General features: G+C 37.3%; 1 pseudogene; it reads left to right on the forward strand.

The window, feature by feature from the left end:
* Window positions 1-15,609: 15,609 nt before the first annotated feature.
* On the forward strand, window positions 15,610-16,879 carry LOC120877772 (annotated as a pseudogene).
* The last annotated feature ends 3,711 nt before the right edge of the window (window positions 16,880-20,590 follow it).

A 20,590-nucleotide genomic window follows, 5' to 3' on the forward strand; every position in this document is an offset into this window, starting at 1 on the left:
AGGCCTACATTTATACAGGCTCTTGATTTATGGAAAAGATAGCACTCCAGTACAGTGAAGAATAGGATCGTCTTTTCAGAAAATGGTGCTAGGTTAATTATATATCCAAACCAGAAAAGTAAAATGATCCATGTTATACACCACTTATAAAAAAAATCACCTCCAGGTGGATCATAGATTTAAGCGTGAAAGTTAATGCAGCCTCTAGAAAATAAAAATGTTAGTGTAAAGAAAGATTTTGTACATAGGACAAAATGATAAATGGGACTACATTAAATTAAGAACTTCTGTTATGAAAAGTCACCATTAAGAGAATGAAAAGTCAAGGAGAATATATTTGCAATATATTCAAAATTTATCTGAAAATGGACTTGTATCCAGATCATATATATTAACAGAACTTCAACAAATCAATAACTTTTTTAAAAAACCCCACAGTTTAGAAGAGTCAAAGCACTTTAAAAGGGACTTTCCTGGTAGCTCAGATTGTAAAGAATCTTTCTGTAGTACAGGAGGCCCAGGTTCAATCTCTGGATCAGGAAGATCCTCAGGAGAAGAGAATGGCTACCCACTCCAGTATTCTTGCCTGAAGAATTCCATGGACAGAGGAGCCTGGGGAGCTACAGCTATGGGGTTGCAAAGAGTTGGATACAACTGAGTTACTAACACTTTCAGACTAAAAAGGGTAAACAAATGGCCAATTTGAAGAGGTGTTCAATATTGCTACTGCTGCTGCTGCTGCTAAGTCGCTTCAGTTGTGTCCGACTCTGTGCAACCCCATAGACGGCCTCCCACCAGTGTCCCCTGTCCCTGGGATTCTCCAGGCAAGAACACAGGAGTGGTTTGCCATTTCCTTCTCCAGTGCATGAAAGTGAAAAGTGAAAGTGAAGTTTCTCAGTCGTGTCCGACTCGTAGTGACCCCATGGACTGCAGCCTACCAGGCTCCTGAGTCCATGGGATTTTCCAGGCAAAAGTACTGGAGTGGGGTGCCATTGCCTTCTCCAACAACTACCCACACACCATGCTAAAATGAAAAGACTGACAACACCAAATATTGGAAAGGATGTGAAACAACTGATACTATTGAACACTTTTTATGTAAGAGTATAAATTGAAATAATCACTTTTGGTAGACTGCTTGGCAATGTCTAGTAAACGGAACATACGCTTCCTTATGTTATAGTAATTCTGCTGCTGCTGCTGCTGCTGCTAAGTCGCTTCAGTTGTGTCCGACTCTGTGAGACCCCATAGAGGGCAGCCCACTAGGCTCCCTCACCCCTGGGATTCTCCAGGCAAGAACACAGGAATGGGTTGCCATTTCCTTCTTCAATGCAGGAAAGTGAAAAGTCAAAGTGAAGTCGCTCAGTCGTGTCCGACCCTCAGCGACCCCATGGACTGCAGCCTACCAGACTGCAGCCTACCAGGCTCCTCCGTCCATGGGATTTTCCAGGCAAGAGTACTGGAGTGGGGTGCCATTGCCTTCTCCGTATAGTAATTCTATTCCAACAGAAATGCACACATATATGCAACCAAAAACATATATAAAAATTTTAATAGCATTTTTGCAGTATCATTGGTATCATGCTGACATAGCTATTAATATCAGCTAAAAACTGGAAACATCACAAATACTTCCTCAATATTAAAGTAGATAAATAAAAATACATATCCATACATTGTAAAACTTTACAACAATGAAAATAAAGTCTACTGCCACATACAAAAATATTGATAAGCCATACAAATAATATTGAGTAAAAGATGCCAAATACAAAAACTATTTTATTTGCTCTATTTTTACAAAATTTAAAACCATAACTTAGTCAAAATTAATCAATGGGGGAAAAAAAACTGGTTACATTTGAGAGAGGTAGTGACTGGGAGAGTATACAAGGGTCTCTGGAGTGCTATAAATATTATTTTTCAGAAATACTCTATTTCTGATCTGAATAGTGAATACACAGCTGTGTTCACCCTGTAAAATCTTTATAAAATTTCACTGAGCAAGTGCCTTAAGACAAGTTTATTTTTCTCTATGTATATTTCAATTAAAAGTTGAAGAAAAATTATAGCACCAAAAATGCTAAATAAAAATACATGGAAGATAGTAACAGAAGACTTACAGTTATACTGATATAATGTGCTTGTGTTATTCCAAACGAGGACAGAAAGACTAAAATGTTAAGTATGCATAATAAAATTTAAGGGTAATAGTGACAAAAAAAGAATACAAATGGAATGTAAAACTTCCAAGCTAAGACTATAAAAATAGGAAAAGAAGGAAAACTCTATGTGTACGATAAAAGAAAGAAGATAATAGTACAACAACTATAAGTAAAAAAGTGACAAGAGCTTGGGCAAGATCAGTTCAGTTCAGTCGCTCAGTTGTGTCTGACTCTGCGACTCCAAGAATTGCAGCATGTCAGGCCTCCCCATCCATCAACAACTCCCAGAGTTTACTCCGGGCAAGATAGAGGTCCTCAAAGCTACAATCTCAATGAAATGATGAACTTAGAAAAATATCTACCTAAAGGTAAAAGTAACAGGAAAACTTGCAGTCTCCTCCAGGGCTTTGGATTCTGGGATGCTGATGCAGCAGGCAAGGAAGTCACCTTTGATAATTTTGGCAATAGTTTCACCTTTGTGTGTGCACTCAGTCACTTCAGTCATGTCGGACACCTTGCAACACTATGGACTAGAGCCCTCCAGGCTCCTCTTGTCCATGGGATTCTCAGAGCAAGAATACTGAAGTGGATTACCATGTCTTCCTCCAGGGTATCTTCCAGACCCAAGAAGTGAACCCACGTCGTCTGTGTTGCAGGAAGATTTTTTACCCATTCAGCCACCTGGAAAGCTCCAGTTTCACCCTTAGTTAGTGGTAATTAATTTAAAGGATCTCATACTAGGGTCTTCCAGGTTACCCAGCTGAAACTAATTCAAATCCTTTCTATAGGTATGATCTCAAGCTAGGTCACTGAAAAGGGTCTGACTGAACATGCACTTACATTCCAAAATGACCAAACATGAGAAAATAAGGCACCATGAGGAAGAGACAGCAAAGAAAACACACTATGAAATTTCAAAAAATTCAGATATTGGAATTATAAGAAACAAAAATTTTAAATGTACTTAAAAATGATTCAAATAAGTAAAAGATGAATTTGAAAACATGAGTAACAGACAAGAGACCTTTTTTTGGTCTGGCAGGTTTTTTAAAAAAAATAGATGGAATTTCTAGAAAAGCCATAATTGTCAATATCAAACCCTCAATGGACAATTTAAACAGGATAATAAAAACAACTGAAAAGAGAATTAGTAAATGAGATAATGAGACACAGGACATAAAAAAGGTGGAAGAAATAGGCATTTAAATAAAACTGAAGAATACAAAAAGAAGGCCAATATATGGGGTGTTTTTTTTTGCCAATATATGTTTAATCATAGTTTCAGAGTAGAACAAAAAATTGGAAATCATCACTCTATTGGGATTTTATGCTGCTTAAATAAATATAATAGTTTTGAGAAAAGCTAGAACCCAGGGAAAGCATTAGTAACTCAGTCATTTCCAACTCTTTGTGACCCCATGGACTATAGCCTGCCAGGCTCCTCTGTCCATGGAATTCTCCAAGCAAGAATACTGGAATGGGTAATTATTTCCCTTTCCAGGGGATCTTCCTGGCCCAGGGAATGAATCCAGGTCTCCTTCATTGCAGACAGATTCTTTACCATCTGAGACACCAGGGAAGCCTAGAACCTAGAGAATGCCCACCAAAATATCTGCACAAGCCTTCTACGGTTCCATAGAAAGCTGATAGAAGACACAAGACTTCCAGACCACAGAAAAGGACTTGACTGAAGCAAAATAATAAAGGATTATCAGTCTAGTTGCAAAGATTCAATTCTACAGAGCAGCAAGGAGAGACAGAGTAAACCCACAATATATGAGGATGTACTACAGGAGAGGGCTTCCCTGATAGCTCAGTTGGTAAAGAATCCACCTGCAATGCAGGAGACCCTGGTTCAATTCCTAGGCGGGAAGATCCACTGGAGAAGGGATAGGCTACCCACTCCAGTATTCTTGGGCTTCCCTTGTGGCTCAGCTGGTAAAGAATCTGCCTGCAATGCAAGAGACCTCGGTTTGATCCCTGGGTTGGGAAGACCCCCTGGAGAAGAGAAAGGCTACTCACCCAAGTATTCTGGCCTGGAGAATTCCATGGACTGTATAATCCTTGGGGTCACAAAGAATCAGACATGGCTGAGCAACTTGCACTTTCATTTCACTTTCACTGTTGGAGAGGAAGCCTAAACTTAGAGAATCCATTGCTTTTATGACAAGAAGTAAGCACAACTTATTTGTCCAGAGGCCTACCTCATGTAGAACAAGAACCTCACTTTTCAAGACTGTCTTCAGCATACATTAATATATATATATATGTGGAATCTAGAAATACAGTATGGATGAACCTATCTGCAGGGCAGGAATAGAGATACAGACATAGAGAATGGACATTGGACATGAGGTGCAGAAGGGAGGATGGAATGAATTGGGAGATTGGGATTGACATATATACACCACCATGTGTAAAACAGATAACTAGTGGGAACTTGCTATATAGCTAAGGGAGCTTGGCTTGGTACTCTGTGGTGACTAGATGGGTGGATAGGGGTTGAGGGTGGGTGAGAGGTCCAAGAGGGAGGAGATATATGTATACTGATGCAATTAAAAAAAAATTCTGAGAAGCGGCTCAATCAAGAACTTTCAGTTTTGGCCTAGCAAGACTTAGCAAGACATGGAGATGCACAAGAGGTTCAAAGCAGACAGACCCTCAACATCTCATCCCAACATAAAAATAATTTACTAGAAAAAAAGAAAACACATTATTCCTCCAATGCAGCAGTCATAATGAATTTAGGAATTCCTGATTTCTTTTTTTTACCTCTGCAAATTCCTAAGCTTTTTGTCAGATCATCAACTCATTTTAAAGTGTTTTATGTCTGTTCAATCACATTTAAAATTTACATTTAACACTAATTTTAAATTTTCAGAAAAATTACTTATAATCAAGCTTTAGGAATAAGGCAACAAACAAGATAATTTCAAATTAAGCTAAGTGATGGCAGGAACTAAACAGAACAACATGAGAATATGATTGGGACTGGAATAAGCACTTAGATAGGGAAGTCTGGAAATAACCTTTCTGAGAAGGAAACTTTCATGAAATGTCCTAAAGGACAAAAAAAAAGAATCAGCCATTATAAAAAATAAAGACAAAGTTCAAAAAAAATAATTGAGGAAATAGTTTTTTGCAAGGCTACAACAACAAAACTCAAAAGCTGGAAAGACTTTACATGTCTGAGAAACAGAAACAAGGAAGAAATTACATTAATAAGGCTAATCCATAACTTTGGAGTATAGTGAGCAAAAGAAAGTCACAATACGGTAAGGAGAGGTAGACAGGGCCAGATGGCATGGAGCGTTGGAACTCATGGCAACATTTGATTCCATTCTAAGTATAATGAAAAGAGGTTTGAGCAGGGACATTAGATGATGACCTATATTTTAAATGATCCTTGTACTGAGAACAAATTAAAGACAAGAATAAAAGCAAAGAGACCAGTTACAAGGCTACTGAAGCAGTTCAGGCAAAAGACAATGGTTGCTTTTATGGCAATAGCAGCAGTGAAAAGAAGAAAAGTGAAGACATTTCATATATTTTTAAGATAAGATTAATGTGATTTACTGGAAGAGAAAGAGCTAAATCAAAGATTAAACAGTTTGGGGGATAGATGGTAACTGAACTGGGAAGACAATGAAAGGAGCAGGTTTGGGTGTGAGAGATGATTAGCAGCTCAGTTTTTAGACATGTTAAGTTTGAAATGCAGAGGAGAAGTCCAAATGGAAATATCAAAGATGTTGCTGAATAAATGATCCTGAAGCTCTAAAGAAATACCTGGATTATAAAGATACTTCAGAAGCTCTTGGCACAAAGACAATATTTAAAGTAATGGTGATTAATGTGATCAGAAAGGACATGGTACTCAAGAGGAACCAATATGCCTGCCTTCCAGCATCTGAAGGTCAAGTACTGAGGAGCACCAGCAAAGAACATGGTGAGTCACTACAAGAAGCAAAAGGAAAACCACAAGTGGTGATGTCCTTAAAACTAAGAAAAGAATGAAGAGAATCCTGTTGTATCTGATAGTACTGAGAAGTTTCTATTGAATTCCAACAAACTGGATATCACTGAGACTCTGAACATAATTAGGAGTGGAGTGGTGAGGCCAGAAGCTGCAGCGCAATTATTTAAAAAGTAGCCAGCCACAGGAAAAGAGTAACACCTCTGATCTCTATTGGCAGTGAATCTTCATGTTTAGACAATGCTCCATATCTCTCAAAATTTCTGGTACCACCACCGTGATATTAAAACTGGGAATCTATGGCAAACTTCTTAATTTCGAAGTGATTCTTTCTGTAAGAAGTCTAATTCTTCCTTTGGTGGTGCTTGTGTGCTAAGTTACTTCAGTATGTCCAACTATTTGCAACCCTGTGGACTGTAGCCCACCAGGCTCCTCTGTCCATAGAATTCTCCAAGCAAGAAAACTGAAACTTATAACTGCAAATTAAAAGAGATGTCAATGGAGTCCACTTAAATTCGATTTCATTTTTACAAGATAGTGTATTCTAAAATATTAATAGAAATGTTATTTCTTACTGTAAGAAAAAAAGATGGAGTAAATTATTCTGAAATCTAGCCAATCTGAAATTCATAATCACTTCATTTGTATGCGATTAAAGCAAATATTTTGGTAGGTTTAAAAAAGTCATTATTAAAAAAAATAAAAATAAAAAAATAAAAAATAAAAATGTCATTATTAGTTTTAGGAAAGAAAAATAAACTAATGCTGAGATTAAGAGCAGAAGAGAAACTGAATCATCCAATCAATATCTAGGGTTATTTATGTAAATATATTCCAAAGTTATCAAGATCATGCAAACCAAACACCAAAAGAAAATATATATATATATATATATATATATATATATCAGTCTAGCAAAATTAGAATATCATACACTGCTTTATCAGGATTTACTAATAATTTAGAAGTTTGACAGTATTTCTCAGTCTTGCTGATGGAAATAAGAGATAAGGGGGAAAAGATCATGAGCTTTTGTTTTAAACCTGCTGGAACAAAAAGGCCTGAAGAGAACATGGTTGGGGGCGGGGGATGGGGTGGGTAGGGGGAGCGGGGGCAGAAACTCAAGAGACAGCTGAAAATATGATAAGAGATGAGAACTGAACTGAGGGTTTTATGGAGTAGATTAGCCTGGGAGATTGTGAAGGAAGGCTAAAAGCAGTATGTTGAAGAAAACAATGAAGCACATGTCAAGGGTTGTATAATGGTTAATTTGATGGGTCAGCTTGGCTAGGCCATGATACTCAGCTACTTAGGCAAACAACAGTCTAGATATTTCTGTGAAAGTGTCTTTTCTTTTTAGATGAGAGTAACATTTAAATCAGAGTACCTCCTATAATGTGGGTGGGCCTCATTCAATCAATTGAAGGCCTTAATAGGAACAAAATCCCTTGTACTCCCCAAAAGAAGGAATTCTGCCAGCAGACTGCTTTCATACTCAAACTGCAACAATTCCATTCTCCAGGATGCCAGCTAACCCAAAGATTTGAGATTTTCCAGTCTCCACAACTGTATAAGCCTATTCCTTGTTTAAAAAAAACTTTTTCTCTATCTAGACAGAAGGACAGATGGATGGATGGATGGATGGATGGATGGATGGATGGATGGATGGATGGACGGACAGGCAGAGAGACAGATATATATATAGAAAGATATAAACATTCTAATTGTTTCTGCTTCTCTGGAGAACACTAATGAATACAGGTGATTTTGAAAAGAGTAAAAGGGATAACTGATTTAACATGATTTCAAATCACAAGAGGCAGAAAGTAAAATTCAAACGAATGACAATCAATCCAGAATCTGTGGCTGTGAATTTTGAATTACTGATGATCTATGCCTGTGGCAACATTAGTATATAGGGGTTTCTGTGACAGATCTTTCATGAAAATAGAAAATAAAGTAAAAGAAAGGGTAAATTTAGGTGTTAGTTTGACTGATGAAATATTTACTCATAACTCTATAAGCCTTAGGCAAAAACAAGCAAGAATCTCTATGACCAAAATATTGAGGACTTTGTAACAGAATTTGTAATGTGAAGCAAACTGGACAGTGAAGCCAGTGACGGAGACAACTTCAATTGTTCCCATAAGCACATGGGAACTGCTGAGTCTGAAGTCCTTTTTCTGCCTGGTGTCCTAGATTGCAAAACAAAGAACGAGTGGCACTGTAAGACTCGAATGGATGTTACTAACCATCTACTCCAAATACTTTGTGCTTCTATAAAGTAAGTTCGTTTTCCCAAGATGTTAGGTGACTAACCCAAAGTCATACAGGTACAATTTTTAGAAATTAAAAGAAAACAGGATACTAGCAGATCTTTTACAAAACAGTCTTATATTGCCAAAGGTGAATTTAGGTAAATCCCATACAATTGGAAGAATTCAATGAACATATAGTATTGGATGTAGAGCCCCAATGCTCACTATCATCCAGCAATATTCTAAAATTTTGTTGCCTTAATAATATGTAGATATATGACAAATAAAAGAATAAATATAATTTTCTAATTCACAAAAGACTTGCAATACTCTTATTTTACTTACACCATGTTCAGGTGAAACGTAATGATTCTCTAAGGTCATTAAGTTCGGAAGACTTGAACTGGAATCCAGGTTTTCTGACTTTTATCAGCACCCTTTTTGACACATTCCTATTTAGACCTAAAGTCATATAATTAATCTGTATGACAGGATAAGACCTCAGGCTTGAGCAATGTGGACAAGTGGTTTAATTTCCTGGCTGACTTGATAAAACAGGACAGTTAAAAAAAATAATAAAGCCTCTAACCTGTTTTATTATTTGGGCTTTGGAGTCTTCAACATCACCAAACTATTAAGTAAAAGCAGCCAAGCTTTTGTATTCCTGATTTATAAGAAACTAAGACATAATTTTTTCTCAAAAGAAGTGCAATGAGTAAATGCAGAAGTAAATCTGTATAAATGAAGCATATGTTTTTATAGCATTCAAAATCTTATTTCAGATTATCAGAGAATATGAATCCATTCTTAAATTTTTATTTAAAAAAAAAGTTATTCCCTTGTTTCCTAATGAAGCAATAAATCCTTCAGGACAAGGCATATCCACAGAATATGACACTTTGCCTTCAGATTCACGTGGCATTGTGATAAATCCATCAGTATGTGCAGTGATGACAGATGTGATAAAGAGATCATCATGGTTTTCACTGCTTATATTTTGTTGTTTGTTACAGCCATCTTCTATTTCTGGAAAACATTCCCAGCTGCCTGCAGCAGAGCTAGGAGTCAGAGTTGGAAAATATGTTGTTTTTCTCAGAGTTTACAGCCTATCTTGCCTACCACTAATTATGCAGTACAGATAGGCAGAAATAATACTAGAAAACATGTCTTGAACACTGGTTTCATGATAATAACCTTATTTCTGATCTTTCTTATTTCAGGGTTTTCGAAGACTCATTAAAAATGTCTTCTCTGCAGTGTTTTATAACCTTTTGACATTTTCTTCTTATACCAGTCATGTCAATTTTTTTTCCTTAAGCCTATAAATAGGAAGGTTGAGAAGGAAGAAATGGACACATTAACCCCTGTACATTTGGAACCTGACAATCAGATTTGAGGTAGGGAGATTATATCATTACTTTGGTTTTTATTTTCTCGTAAGGGTATATTGTAAGATGACTAAAGCATGCCATGTAAATTCTGTTATCATCTTAATCATCAGTGAAATACACATGCATTTTATATATAATATATTTACAACTGATACAACAGTAACAGGGAACTGTGTTCTTTAGCATGACTTTTTTTCTGAGGACAACACTAGCTGCTTTTAAAATAGTGAAGCATTTTCATAGTTTTTAGTATGATCTACAATTATATTTTTCCACGGAAAAGAAGACAAACCATAAGTGACACAAAATCCTAGACCTTTTGATCACTTTTATGAGTCTAGCTTAACCCTGAAAGTTAAAGTCGCTCAGTTGTGTCTGACTCTTTGTGACCCCATGGACTATACAATCCATGAAATTCTCCAGGCCAGAAAACTGGAGTGGGTAGCCTTTTCCTTCTCCAGGGGATCTTTCCAACCCAGGGATCGAACCCAGGTCTCCCACATTACAGGTGGATTATTTACCAGTTGAGCCACCAGGGAAGCCCAGTTTAACCCTAGTTTAGTATTATTGTTGCTTTATATTTCTATGTTTAAGTTATTTTTCCCTCTATAAAATGATAAAATGCACTATAATTATTTGCTTTCTGTATTACTTGAATTTAGTTATAAACTCATTGTATTCTCATTATATGAGATAATTTTTAATAAATAATCTATAATGAATGACAATAACCTATGAGGTTAATGTTAATCAATAATTAACACCTCCAATCATTCATCCTTTACCACAATTATTATGCTGATTAAAATTTTCTTTCTTTTAATAACCCTTCCCCACCATTTCTTACAGGTTATATCTGATCAGACAAATGCATGGAAGAGAAATAATGAAGCAAAATACTTCACACACAGAGTTAATCAGCCCTAATTAAAAAGTGACTATCATACAGAAATATACTAATTGAAAATTCATATTTATTATTAGAATAACCTCTTTCTGAATATCACATTCTCCTCAAAGATCATCATTTTTATTCATATAAGAACAGTACATTTTTGTATAACTTATAAATAGTCCTTAAGAAATGTATTATACTGTGAAAGAAGATATTTCTTATAAATAGAGACAGTTTGACATTTACAATTAACTGAATCACACGTCAAAAAAGCGGAGCTAAGGTAGGGAGGTTTACTGAGTCTATAAACCATTCAAACTGATGCCTTGACTGAAGAAATAGGCATAACCTATGTTATCAAAGCTACATCAAACATCACTATTGCAATGAAAGAAAAAAAGACATTTCAATTAGAAATAGTGGTCTGCGGTCATTTAAATGTCTCTAATACCAAAACTAACTGATAAATTAACTGTATGAAATACTCATCTAAAATTAAGATAAAAAAATTAAAACTAACAAAATATCAGACTGGGTAGCTTAAACAACAGAAATTTATTTTTCACATCTATAAAAGCTGAAAGTCCAAGATCAAGGTGCTGGCAGCTTTGGTTTATTGTGAGGGCCTCTCTCCTTTTCTAGCACAATGCCTTCTTGCTATGTCCTCAAATAATCTTTTCTCTATACACATCCATCCCTGGTGTCTCTTTGTTTGTACTAATTTTTTATAAGGACATCAGTCAGATTCAATTAGGGCTCACACTTATGGCCTCATTTTAATTTAATTACTTCTTTAAAGATATTCTTTCCAAATAAAGTCACATTCTGAGATGCTGGAAATTAGGACTTTAATATATGAATTTTGAGGGAACACAATTCAGCCCATAAATAGAGATATACCCAATAATAAATGTTGTATTGCTTTTCCAAAATATAACTTGAACAACTTTGCATATAATGAACTACTTTTTCAAAGACTCCATTTGTAAAAGCATTCTGTAATTTTTTAAGTGTAACCCTGTATGAACCCTTGCCTGGAGAATCCCAGGGATGGGGGAGCTTGGTGGGCTGCCGTCTATGGGGTTGCACAGAGTTGGACATGACTGAAGCGACTTAGCAGCAGCAGCAGCAGCAGCTGTATGTACCCTACAGTCAAATTGCAACATTACGTAAGCACACTTTTCATCAAGTTTTTTATTTTAGTGAAAGCTATCTCTTCTTCGTGGTCGGTTTTCTTGTTTTTTTAATTTCCATTAGAGAAGTATTCCCAAATTGTGAAATCTTTTCTAATAGTCAAACATTCTGACTTTTCCTTTATTTTCTTAAAGATTCAACAGCAATCCATGCTGTTCAGCTCAGTTCAGTTCAGTCTCTCAGTCGTGTCCAGCTCTTTGCAACCCCATGAATTGCAGCACACCAGGCCTCCCTGTCCATCACCAACTCCCAGAGTTCACTCAGACTCACGTCCATCGAGTCAGTGATGCCATCCAGCCATCTAATCCTCTGTCGTCCCCTTCTCCTCCTACCCCCAATCCCTCCCAGCATCAGAGTCTTTTCCAATGAGTCAACTCTTCGCATGAGGTGCCAAAGTACTGGAGTTTCAGCTTTAGCATCACTTCTTCCAAAGAAATCCCAGGGCTGATCTCCTTCAGAATGGACTGGTTGGATCTGCTTGCAGTCCAAGGGACTCTGAAGAGTCTTCTTCAATGCCACAGTTCAAACACATCAATTCTTTGGCGCTCAACCTTCTTCACAGTCCAACTCTCACATCCATACATGACCACTGGAAAAACCATAGCCTTGACTAGGACCTTAGTCGGCAAAGTAATGTCTCTGCTTTTGAATATACTATTTAGGCTGGTCATAAATTTTCTTCCAGGGAGCAAGCATCTTTTAATTTCATGGCTGCAATCACCATCTGCAATGATTTTGGAGCCCATAAAAATAAAGTTTGACACTGTTTCCACTGTTTCCCCAATCTATTCTTTGCAGCCGAAGATGGAGAAGCTCTATACAGTCAACAAAAACAAGACCAGGAGTTGACTGTGGCTCAGATCATGAACTCCTTATTACCAAATTCAGACTCAAATTGAAGAAAGTAGGGAAAACCGCTAGACCATTCAGGTATGACCCAAATCAAATCCCTTATGATTATACAGTGGAAGTGAGAAATAGATTTAAGGGCCTAGATCTGATAGATAGAGTGCCTGATGAACTATGGAATCCATGCTGAGCATTCCTTAAATATTTTTCAGAATGCCTTTATCTCTAACCTATAATAATGAAGTCTTTCCAATGATATGCAGACAATATTCCTTGCCACTGTGCTTCCCATATGTGATATTTTTAGTGACAATTTTTCAGATTATAATTATTTGGTCACCTTACTCATCTGGCCTTTCCAGTTTGAGCTGCTTTTTCTACTGAGTCTCATAAAATTCATAGGTTATATATAAAAATTACATTATCTGAATGAAGTGAGGATCACAGGTACAATATTAAGTTACTATATCAAAATAAGACAATTTTCACTGATAGGAAAAGAGATTAAATTATGCATAGCTGAAAATGCCTATACCTTTGAACTGAATTGGACTCAAAACCACCAAAAACTGGCCCTTGTATGTCATTTACAGTGGGTTGCTCATGTATGATATACAATGCTTAATAGTACTTACATCTACTTAAAAGATACTATTTTTTATTCTTCTGAAACTGAGCAGAACCCTGCGGAACCCTAAGTACAAAAACTCCTTTAGTTCCCCCTTTCCTTTTTGTAGAAAAAGGCTTTAGTCTCCGAGGTCTTTCCAGAGTTCCAACAAGCAGTTAACTAAAAAGAAAAATGAAGGAATGTAGAAACAAAAGAAAAGTAGCCAAACAAGAAAAGTACTGAGATTTTAAACAAAAATTCAGGGAAAAAAAAAAAACAACAATGAAGTCCTGGACAACTCCTCATAACAATCTGACTCATATCTGTGAGATATGCAAACACAATGACTCTCTGCAACCCAGATGTATAATAGGGAGTATGTACCAACCACAAGTACATAAACCCCAGACTGGTTGGTGCCAGAAGACTAACGATTAAGATTCCTAAAACATCACCTTGTTACCTCACTACCAACTAATCAGAGGAAAGTCATAATTCTGTAATAATCCTCACCTCAAATGTGGACTTTAAAAACTCTTTCCTGGGGAGTTCCCTGATGGTTCAGTGGTTAGGACTCGGCACTTTCAATACCATATATGTGTCAGCTGTTCAGTCATGTCTGACTCTTTGCGACCCCATGGACTGCCACCAGGCTTCTCTGACCATGGGGATTCTCCAGGCAAGAATACTGGGGTGGGTTGCCATTTCCTTCTCCAGGGTATCTTCCCTACCCAAGGATCAAAACTGGTTCTCCTGCATTACAGACAGATTCTTTACTCTGAGCCATAGCCCAGGTACAATCCCTGATTGAGGAACAAAGATACTGCATGCTGCACAGCACGGCAAAAAACAAACAAAAATAAAAACCTTCCCTGAAAGCCATTGAGAAGTTCAGGTCTTCTGAACACATCTACCTGTTTTCCTTGCTTGGCACTCTGTAATAAACACTGTACTTTACCACAACCTGGTGTCAGTGGATTGGCTTTGCTGTATGGCAGGTGAGAGTACCCAAGTTCACATCAATAATAATTCTTTGCATGAAACTTAAAAAATCACATCTATTTAACTTCAAACCATGTGACAGTGAAGTGCCTAAGTTATAGGAAAATGTAGGAAAAAAATTAACTTCTTATATAGCTTGCTTTCTACTAGATTAAGGAGAGACCTATAGTTCAGGGCCACTGACTGACAGTTTTGTGTTACAAGAGGGTGCTAAATTGTCACATGTGTTTTTTTTGCAGCTTTTGCCAATTGGAAAAAAATTACTCCCTCCTCAAGTGCTGAATGACAAAGCCTCCTAACATCATAAAACAAAATATCTTTTACAAGTAAAATAATTCCTCTGAATGATTATTGCACATATGTGTGAAGTCACTCAATTGTGTTTGACTCTTGCAATCCATGGACTGCCAGGCTCTTCTGTTCATGGGATTATCCAGGCAAGAATATTTGAGTAGGTTACCATTTCCTCCTCCAGGGGATTTTCCCAATCCAGGAATCAAGCCCATATCTCCTGAGTCTTCTGCATTGGCAGGTGGATTCTTTACCACTGAGCCACCTCAGAAGCCCCTGAGTGATTACAGAAGTGTACAAATCAAAAGGGACTTCAGAAATACTGGTTGGAGGATACAGAGCCAACAAATTCTACACATGGTAAATTTTAAACATTTCAAGTTTAGTTCCCTTCTCTCAAGATAGTGTCACGTGGTGCCCTACCAGTTCAACAGGGACACTGGGTAAGAAATTTTCAGTAAGGGGTACAGTAGAGCAGGTAATATTAGTTTCTGAAGAAATACTATAAAAAGATTCACAAGTTATAAAAATTTTGCATACAAAAGAACCCTTAGAGAATAATAAGTAGGTTATAAAAGATAGCAATAAAATGAACATTCATAAAGTCACCATCTAACTTAAGAAATAGAATATTACAAATACAATAGAAAGTGCTCCTTGATCTCATTTTCCAGCCTCCTTATCCCAAATTGTGTCTCAATTGATCCATCCTCCTTATTAGATATCTATCTTCCTTAATAAGACCTAGTGCTGTATCTAATAAGCACTGCATTTCAAAGTAGTAGCAAATGAAAACATATTGAGATATTTACATCAGTTGTAATGTGATATGAAAACATCTCTGGTTTAAAATGCTGACAAACTCATAATTACTGCTAATACCACTGTGATTGATTATTTTCATTCATAATTAAATATTTAATTTCAGTTAGAGTAAAAAAAAATATTTTTCCATTTAAAGATAAATTCTGCTCTCTCGACAAGATGGCCACACCAGCAGTATCGGCGAGCTTGCCTCACCCCACCCCATCGGAAGCCCCAGCTGCGGCCTCATCTCTGGCCTCGGCCCCGGCCCTGGCCCCGGCCCCGGCCCCGGCCCCAGCCCCAGCTTCAGCCTCTACCCTGGCCCCATCGCCGGCTCCCGCGTCTTCCTCAGACAGGGCAGCAGCAGCGGCTACGACCTTGGCTCCGAGGCAGACCCCGGCCTCAGCGCCAGCCCCAGTGCAGACCCCCACACAGTCTCTGTCCAGCCCTGCTCTCCCAGGCCCCTTCCCCGGCGGCCGCGTGGTCCGGCTGCACCCGGTCATTTTGGCCTCCATTGTGGACAGCTACGAGCTATGCAACGCAACGAGGGAGCTGCCCGAGTTATCGGGACCCTGCTGGGAACCGCTGACAAGCACTCAGTGGAAGTCACCAGTTGCTTTTCAGTGCCACACGATGAGTCAGAAGATGAGGTGGCTGTTGACATGGAATTTGCTAAGAACATGTATGAGTTGCACAAGAAAGTCTCTCCAAACGAGCTCATTCTGGGCTGGTACGCTACAGGCCATGACATCACGGAGCACTCAGTGCTGATCCATGAGTACTACAGCCGAGAAGCCCCCAACCCCATTCACCTCACAGTGGACACCAGCCTCCAGAATGGCCGCATGAGCATCAAGGCCTACATCAGCACTTTAATGGGTGTTCCTGGGAGGACCATGGGGGTGATGTTCACCCTCTGACCATGAAATACACATACTACGACACTGAACCCATTGGAGTTGACCTGATCATGAAGACCTGTTTCAGCCCCAACCGCGTGATCGGCCTCTCCAGTGACTTGCAGCAAGTGGACGGGGCTTCCACTCGCATCCAGGACGCCCTCAGCACAGTGTTGCAGTATGCAAAGGACGTGCTGTCTGGAAAGGTGTCAGCCGACAATACCATGGGCCGCTTCTTGATGAGTCTGGTTAACCAAGTACCCAAAATAGTTCCCGAGGACTTCGAGACCATGCTCAACAGCACCATCAACGACCTGTTGATGGTGACCTATCTGGCCAACCTCACACAGTCACAAATTGCCCTCAATGAGAAGCTTGTGAACCTGTGAAGGGGCCGCGGACAGCCCTCCTGCCACGCTGGGCCCCAGCCAGGCCCGGGACCCAGAATGGAGTGAAGGAGAAATGGTGTCTTTGTGGTCTGAGTCACACTGAGTCAATCAACTGCTTGTGACTCTAAATAAACATAGACTACCTTTTGAAAGTGAAAAAAATAAATAAATAAAGATAAATTCTGTCTCCAGATATCAGGTTAAGAAAATGTGCTCTAAATAGAGCAGAACTAGCAAAATCCCAGTTGATAAAAGAATCTAGCCCAGAGATTTGTCTTTGTATATCAGAATTTACTAGATGCTGAAACGGAATACATGTTTAATACCTCTATGCAGGTTCTTCATACTCTGCTAGTAGACCTATCACTCTCTATTACATATGATGCCTTTTCTTAAGAAGCCCCCCAACATATATGAGTGTGAGATTACTACTTTGGAAGAATGACAGGGAAACCTGTGGTAATCCTGTCTGGTAATAGCAGGGGGCACAACTTAACAAAAGTGACTAAATATATACATGTTGATCTTAAGAGTAGAAGGCTGAGCAGCAGTTCAGAAAATTATTGATTGAACAGACAACTGATATTCTCTATGTTAATTCTTTCTTAGAAATAAATTTAAAATGAAAAAATTTAAGTGTTTTAACTTAAAATGCAAAATAAAACTTAAGATATTGAAAAATGTAAGTCTATTATCTTAACACTACAAATTTTGTCTAACAACCTTTGTCCATATTTATTCAAATGATGGCAGTCATTATATATATAATTTTCATATTTTACTTTTATTTCCTGTATATTTCTCATTTGTACTTATTACAAACAGTTATAAATGGAAAATCAAAAAGAAAGGGAATCTTTATACATTTAGGAAAATAAAACCAATGACTGAACTCAGTTACATTTCTTGAAAGAAACCAAGCAAAGAATTAAAACCCTACTCCCTTTATGCTCAAAGCTGAATCATCAACTATCAAAAATATTCTCTGCCATCTAGTCCATCAGTTGTCCACCATAGAGGCATTTCTTTCAAAATAAGGTTTGATTCTAACAATGGTAATAGAAGCAAAATAATTTTTATATGATGGAAATAAAAACATGCTTGAAATGATATTGAAGAATGTACACAACCTCACCTAGGTTGGAGGAAGGCAAATATTTACTCAGCATCTATTCTATATTAAACTATCATAAATTGATGATCTCACTTCTATAAATTAGGAAATGCAATTTTTCTACCATACTGATCCTAAGTAGCAGAGTTGAGATTATATTTATATATTGTGTTGTAGTCCATCATCTGACTCTAAAATCAGTTAAGATTAGAATGCTTCACCTTAATTACCATGTAGGCAACAAGGAAAGAAAAACAAGATAAGAGTCTCTGTACTAAGTTCATTATACAACAGATAAAGAATAGTCATAACAACAAACCCTTTCAATGTATGCTCAAGTTGCTATGGAAACACAAGCACCATATGGTTCTCCAGAGTCCTTTTTCTCTACATTATGCTGTCATTCACCAGAGAATATGCCTGCTAATACATGCGCTACAGTCCACAGAGTATAAAAATGATTATGTTTCAGTCATAAGTTTCCTCCAAAAGGTGCTGTTCTTCTTAAGATGATACCACTAGTGATGCAAAATCAAAGCTATGTATATTTTCTTTATCTCAGGGTCATGAGTAAACTTAATCAATGTTCTAACAAGCTTGGAAAATTAAAGAAAAATTAGAATTGTAACTTCCATATTTGGTAAAAATTTTCTGTATGGGAGGTATCACCTAATAGTCTGCTTTCAATCATAGCAGATATAATTTCTGAAACTACACATGATTCTATAATTACATGTCCTTTTGACAACTTTAAACAGAGATTGTCTCCAAGGCATATGCTGCATACAGAATCCAAAGCAATGTATATTCTAAGTAGTTATGTCTGATATTTATAAATGCATGTATTTCCCTCTTTAAGTTAGAGATGCTTCCACATTAGCTTTTTCCCATTACAAAGTTTTCAGATGGTTAGTCCTTTTCTTATTCCAGTATATCATATGATATTTTGATTAATTTTTCTTGGTACATGAAATTAATAAAAAGAGAAATGTCTTGGTACTGGTTACAGCTTGTCTTTCATATGGGCATGGTGTCAGTTTCTTTGTTCTGGCATAGTGCTAAATTACATGGAATGCCTGAGAAAGCATTAATAATAGTCTAGAAATAAATTTTCAATTTACCTACAAGAGGGATTGCCTAGCAAATGCATTTTTAGTTAACTAAATCTATGTCTTAATTCATACTTTCTTAGTTTTTACCTAATGTTTTTTTCTGTTCCAGGATACCACACTACATTTAGTTGTCATTCCTCCTTAGGTTCCTCTTGCCTGTGACATCTCAGGCTTTTTTTGTTTTTGTTTTTGATAACCTTGTCAGTTTTGAGAAGTACTGGTCAGGTAATTTTTTAGTATTTCCTGCAATTGAGATTTTTCTAATGTTTTTCTTAAGTTAGAAAGAAACATAAGTCTTAGGTTACAGATTGTAGGGAGGAAGATTACAGACGCCATTCTCAGTACATCATATCAAGAGCATATACTATTCAATATGACTTATCATGATTTTTAACTTTGACCACCTAGCTGATAGTGTTTATTATATTTTACTCTTCTGTAAAATTTTTCTTTTTCACTCTTTACTCTTTGGAAGAAAGTCATTATCCATAGCTCATGTCTAAGGTGTAAGAAGTCATGGTCTACCTCCTTGAGAGTGGAGTAGCTGCATACTTACCTGGAATTCTTCTACACAGACTTCTCTATTTTCAACTTTTTTAAAGATTTGTTCATTAATATCAGTACAGACTTTTGGATGCAGATGCGGTTTTATATCATCATTCTCATAGAAAAAAGAAATTTGAGTTTTCAAAAGTAAAAATTATCCTTAAAAAAGTAAACATAATTAGAAGAAACCAGAATTGAAAGAGACACGTGTACCCCAATGTTCATTGCAGCACTGTTTATAATAGCCAGGTCATGGAAGCAACCTAGATGTCCATCGGCAGATGAATGGATAAGAAAGCTGTGGTACATATACACAATGGAATATTACTCAGCCATTAAAAACAATACATTTGAATCGGTTCTAATGAGGTGGGTGAAACTGGAGCCTATTGTACAGAGTGAAGTAAGTCAGAAAGAAAAACACCAATACAGTATACTAACACATATATACGGAATTTAGAAAGATGGTAATGATGACTCTATATGCAAGACAGCAAAAGACACACAGATGTATAGAACAGTCTTTTGGACTCTGTGGGAGAAGGCGAGGGTGGGATGATTTGAGAGAATAGCATTGAAACATGTATATTATCATATGTGAAACAGATCACCAGTCCAGGTTCAATGCATGAGACAGGGTGCTCAGAGCTGGTGCACTGGGATGACCCTGAGGGATGGGATGTGGAGGAACGTAAGAGGGGGGTTCAGGATGGGGAACACATGTACACCCATGGTGGATTCATGCCAATTCATGTCAAAAACCAAAAAAAGAAAAAAAGAAACATAAAATGACACCACTAAGGAATCCAAGTTTTAAAATGCTGAGAGAAAAGTCTGAGGAAAAACTAATCTCAATTAACTCAGAAAAAATTACTTTTGCAACTTTTTAACATTCATAAGATATAATAAGAAAGCCAGGAGATGCAAGATACATCTCCAAAATGGAGATTTAAAAAGTCTCTGACAAATCCAATCAGGAAGAAAAACACATTCAAGGTTCAGAATGCGGGTTTGAGCATGCTTTTGCTTATTTATTGATAAAGTTCATTTAGTAATTGTAACTGTTAAAGCAATTATTTTAACAGAGTGCAATAATCCAAA

The sequence above is a fragment of the Oryx dammah genome, unplaced genomic scaffold (assembly GCF_014754425.2).
Source record: "Oryx dammah isolate SB20612 unplaced genomic scaffold, SCBI_Odam_1.1 HiC_scaffold_18, whole genome shotgun sequence".
Classification (NCBI taxonomy): Eukaryota; Metazoa; Chordata; class Mammalia; order Artiodactyla; family Bovidae; genus Oryx; species Oryx dammah.